The 5,347-nt window shown below is 39.3% G+C and overlaps 1 pseudogene; it reads right to left on the bottom strand.

The window, feature by feature from the left end:
- Window positions 1-4,701: 4,701 nt before the first annotated feature.
- On the bottom strand, window positions 4,702-4,825 carry LOC131900287 (small nucleolar RNA SNORA70; annotated as a pseudogene).
- Window positions 4,826-5,347: the final 522 nt, after the last annotated feature.

Genomic DNA, 5,347 nt, shown 5'->3' with positions numbered 1-5,347 from the left:
GATGTTGGCTGTTGGCTTGCTGTAAATTGCTTTTATTATATTTAGGTATGTCCCCTGTATTCCTGATCTCTCCAAGACCTTTATCATGAAGGGGTGTTGGATTTTGTCAAAGGCTTTTCAGCATCTAATGAAATGATCATGTGGTTTTTTCTTTCAGTTTGTTTACATGGTGTATTACCTTGACAGACTTTTGTATGTTGAACCAACCTTGCATCTCTGGGATGAAGCCTACTTGATCATGGTGGATAATTGTTTTGATGTGTTCTTGGAGTCTGTTTGCCATATATTTTATTGAGTATTTTTGCCTCAATATTCATGAGCAAGGTTGGTCTATAATTCTCTTTCTTTGTTGCATCTTTGTTTGGCTTGGGAATCAGAGTAACTGTTGCCTCATAGAAGGAGTTTGGTAATGTTCCTTCTGTGTTTATTGTGTGGAACAATTTAAAGAGTATTGGTATTAGCTCTTCTTAGAAGATCTGGTAGAATTCTGCATTGAAACCATCTGGTCCTGGGCTTTTTTTTTTTTTTTTTTTTTTTGGTTGGGAGACTTTTAATGACTGTTTCTATTTCCTTAGGGGTTATTGGTCTATTTAAATAGTTTATCTTGTCTTGATTTAACTTAGGTATGTGGTACTTATCCAGAAAATTGTCCATTTCTTTCAGATTTTCCAATTTTGTGGAGTACAGGTTTTTGAAATATGACCTGATGATTCTCTGGATTTCCTCATTGTCAGTTGTTATGTCTCCCTTTTCATTTCTGATTTTGTAATTTTGATGCTCTCTCTCTCTCTCTCTGCCTTTTGGTTAGTCTGGATAAGGGCTTGTCTATCTTGTTGATTTTCTCAAACAACCAACTCTTCGTTTCATTGATTCTTTGCATTGTTCTCTTTATTTCTGTTTTATTGATTTCAGCTCTAAATTTGATTATTTCCTGGCATCTATTCCTCCTGGGTGACTTTCCTTCTTCTTGTTCTAGAGTTTTCAGTTGTACTGTTAAGTCACTAGTGTGAGATTTCTCCATCTTCTTTATGTGAGCATTTAGTGCTATGAATTTTCCTCTTAGCACTGCTGTCATAGTGTCCCATAAGTTTGGGTATGTAGTACATTCATTTTCATTGATCTCAAGGAAGTCTTTAATTTCTTTCTTTATTTCTTCCTTGACCCCTTGGTGATTCAGTTGAGCTTTTTCAGTTTCCATGAGATTGTAGGCTTTCTGTAATTTTTGTTGGTGTTGAAATCTAACTTTAAACCATGGTGGTCTGATAGAATACAGGAGGTTATTCCAATTTTTTTTGTATCTGTTGAGATTTGCTTTGTGAACGAGTATGTGGCCGTTTTTAGGGAAGATTTCATAGGGTTCTGAGAAGAAGGTATATTCTTTTTTGTTAGGGTGGAATGTTCTATAGATATCAATTAAGTACATTTCAGTCATAACATCAGTTAAGCCCTTTATTTCTCCATTAAGCTTCGATTTGGCAGATCTGTCTAGTGGTGAGAGTGGGGTGTTGAAGTCTTCCACTATTAATGTGTGTGATTTTATGTGTGATTTAAGCATTAGTGATGTTTCTTTTACGTATGTGAGTGCGCTTGTATTTGGGGCATAAATGTTTAGATTTGAAATTTCATCTTGGTGGATTTTTCCTCTGATAAGTATGTAATGTCCTTCTTGATCTCTTTTCAAAATCAATAAATTTTTAAAGACTATTTTTAAGATTCAAATCATAGCACTCAGTAAACAATACAATGTGGTGTTGACACAGGGGTAGACTTACTCCTGGAGGAAATCATTTGGCTGCATTTCTGTAGGAAATTTGGCAGAAAAAGAAAAGTATTGTGGAACAATTTTGTCAACACTGTGAAGATGTGTTGCTCTCATTGGTTTAATAAAGAGCTAAATGGCAAATAGCTAGGAAGGAACAGATTTAGGGGGAGACACAGACAGAGAGAACTATGTGAACAAGAAGGACAGACTCCCCAGGAGACTCAGGGACAAGCAAAATGAACATGCCTTGGTGAAAAAAGTACTGAGATGTGGTAGAGCATAGATACGATATGGGTTAATTGTAATGGTAAAAGCTAGTTTGTAATAGGCCTAAGCTTTCAGTGAGCATTTATAATAAATATGAAGTCTCTGTGTGGTTATTTGGGAGTTGGACTGTGGAACAGAATATTCTTCCTACAAGTGGCACCCAATACCAGGAACCTACATTCGCATAAGGCCTGAAAAAGCTTTAAGAAAAGAATCAGCAAAAGGAGTCATAGCCAGTTACCTGATGCTCTCAGGTAGGATCACAGTGAGCTGCAAAGAGATGTATGGCTCTTTTAAGAGGCGCTCCCTATGAGCACTTAAATGAGCTTCCTCAGCAGCAGGAAGCATGCAACTGGGTGGCATGGGAATAGGTTGAAATGGCTACAGCAGCATGGACCCAGAAACTTCCCAGAGCTGGGACAATAACTGTAGCTCCTACCAGTTTCTCTACTATGATGCTGGGCTCTCAGGAAACAGAGGAGAGTGGAGCTGCCAGCATCATGCACAAGATGAACCCCACCAGCGGCTGACAAGGCATTTGAAGATTTGTCTACTGATGCTCAATAAAGGCAGATTCTGAATTAAGAAACCTGTAAACAGGTTGCCATTAAAAATGTACATAGGCTTGAAAAGGAAAGGAGACAGTGTGGTGACAGTCATAGTGAAAAAGAATAGTTGAAAAATAACAAAATAAAATCTTTATAGAGAGAAGGAAAATAATAAAATGAATAAGCCACATAAATATGGAAAATTCACAGGAGTCTGGATCCTACATGGTGTTGTATTGACTTTAACTTGTTGGATTGCTGATAAACAATGGATAGGTGTTGAGAGATGTTGGATTTTGGAAGATGCTGGATTAAACCAACCTATAAACCCTAAATGTGTCTTGACTTCAAAATGGAAGTCCAAAAAAGAAGTTGCTTTGGAGAGGAGTTAATGCTTTTGTTCCCACAGAAAACAAAAGGCTGTGGATTCATTCAGGGTTGGAGAAGATCAGGTTAGATCAGGGGACACTCCTTGAAAAATCTGGCTAGAGACATAAAGAAATAAACCTAAATGGAGGGTAACATGTGTTTTACATGCTCAAAGATAAAAGAAAAAACCATCGTTGACTGACTTGTGTACAACACACAGTCTATACTTGTATTAATGCAGATTTGTATGGTACCTTTGAATGTTTAAATATTTTAAGAAAAGGGGAACCAGACACCAATAAAAAAACATGACCCAGGTGATTCAGCATCTCAGAGCACCTCTGTAGAAGTTTTCCCAGAGTTCTGCATCCAAAACAGCTTCAAGCCTTTGGCTGAGATACTCCAACCTCACTAACTACTCCAGCCAGGACTTCACCATTATCCTGATTTTCCCAGGATTCCCCAAAGATACCAGCACCCCAGAAAACAGGAAACAGTCTAAAGAATAGCACCCTTATTCCTAAGAGTTAGGTCGAGTGTTGATTTTGTTTACTTGGTGGGTTATGCATGTTTCTGATCATTTAGAAGAGTTTGGATACAAGTTGTTACTGGTCATGGTCAGGAAGAAAGCTAAACAAAGAATTAGATTCCAGGATCTCTGTCTGAAGGGAAAAAAGGGATAAAGTATAAAAATGATGAGAAAAAAACAATGGATTGTTGAGTCTACTTTTGAACAACCATTAATCTCAAATATTTACACTGGAATAGGTTTTTGTATATTGTTAAATATTTAAGGGTATTTTTGTTAGAACATACTCTACATATGTTTCTATTCTTTAAGGTTTTGTATATGTGCAGCGTTTTTAACTGAACTTCCAGGGAAATGAATCTCTAACTTCACTAATAATAAACTGAAGCGAATTAAAAAAAAAAAAAAAAAAACTAACCCACAGATGCGGCTTCCATAACAAAAGCAGGTGGGCAAGCTGAGCAAAGCCTAAATACACTAGCTAAAGTGAGCTGTCTGCTGAAGTTCATCATCCCTTCTCAAATCCTCCCTACAGAAGCAGGAGAGAGAGGCACAGAGCATGAAGAGATGGATAGCTCAATCCCCCGACGACTTCCAACCCCTAGGAATGACAAAGACTTCAGTGGGTGAGACTGGCCTGGAACACTGTAGACCAGGCTGACCTGGAATTCACAGAGATCTGCCTGCCTCTGCCTCCAGATCTGCTGGGATTAAAGGTGTGAACCTCCATCACCTGGCTCCAATACAGAGATTGTAAATGGTGGAAATACTTTAGTTTTAAATCAATAATTAAAGGACTGTGAGGACAGGAAGACCATCTGACTTTGGTGGCAGGATATGCTGGACCATAGTTAAGGATGAAGATGCCATGGTACTGGAGTGATGTTGAAACACTGTATCTGCCATAGGGCATTCAGTTACTCCATGTAGCCATCAACAATGAGCTGATGCTCAGCTACTATGTCTTCAAGTTCATCTGCAGTAAACTGGGTGAAGCTCTAATTCTTTGAGGTCTGCATCGTCTGGTGCCCAGAGAGCTTGAACTTGGCTCTACAGACGGCCTGAATCACATATTTCTTATTCTGCAGCTTTCTACACAGGGAAATTTTGACCTTGCCATTGTGAAGCCTGGTCAGAGTACCCTGGGCACAGTGCCTAAAGGCACCACCATGCCAGCCTAGACGTGGGGTTAGCACAGAGATTGGAGACATCCCCAACTGCCAGGAAATTGTCTCCAAGGTCCGTCCCTTACGACCACTATTATAGACAACAGGCTACATGAACTACCAAGTTAGCTGCTCCTTGTAACCATTGCACACCTGGCCCCCACGGGGTTGCTATTCTTTGGAGATCGTCTCCCTCGGTATCCCACAGTGGCCTTGAACTCACTGCCTCAACTTGATGAATGCTGTGACTGAAAAGTTCGAACCACTATTCACAGCAAAAGTGAATAGGTCTTCCCCGCACCTAATGCTGTCCTCCAAAGAATGTAATTCTCTGTACACAGGAAAAGATAAGTCACAATTTATTGTTAGGAGCAACAAAAATTAATCATTCTAATTTGAAAGGCAATTTTGTATTTTGATAAACACCTAGGTCCTGTGTGGTGGCACATGCCTGTAATCCCAACACTCAGGAGGCAGGAGCAGGTACATCTCTGGAAGTTGCCAGCCAGCCAGGGCTAGGTTACCTAGTGATACAGTTTAAAAACAAAACAAACAACAATAACAAATGCTGGATGTAATGGCACAGGCCTGTACTCCCAGCATTAAGTAAGATGAAGCAGGAAGTTCAGGAGTTCAAGGCCAGTGTGGACCACATAGAAACACTCTGTCTCAAAACTAAAGCCACTTAACTGTATACAGCTAGCTT

The sequence above is a fragment of the Peromyscus eremicus genome, chromosome X (assembly GCF_949786415.1).
Source record: "Peromyscus eremicus chromosome X, PerEre_H2_v1, whole genome shotgun sequence".
NCBI classification, from domain to species: domain Eukaryota; kingdom Metazoa; phylum Chordata; class Mammalia; order Rodentia; family Cricetidae; genus Peromyscus; species Peromyscus eremicus.
This window is presented reverse-complemented; position numbering and strand designations above follow the sequence as displayed.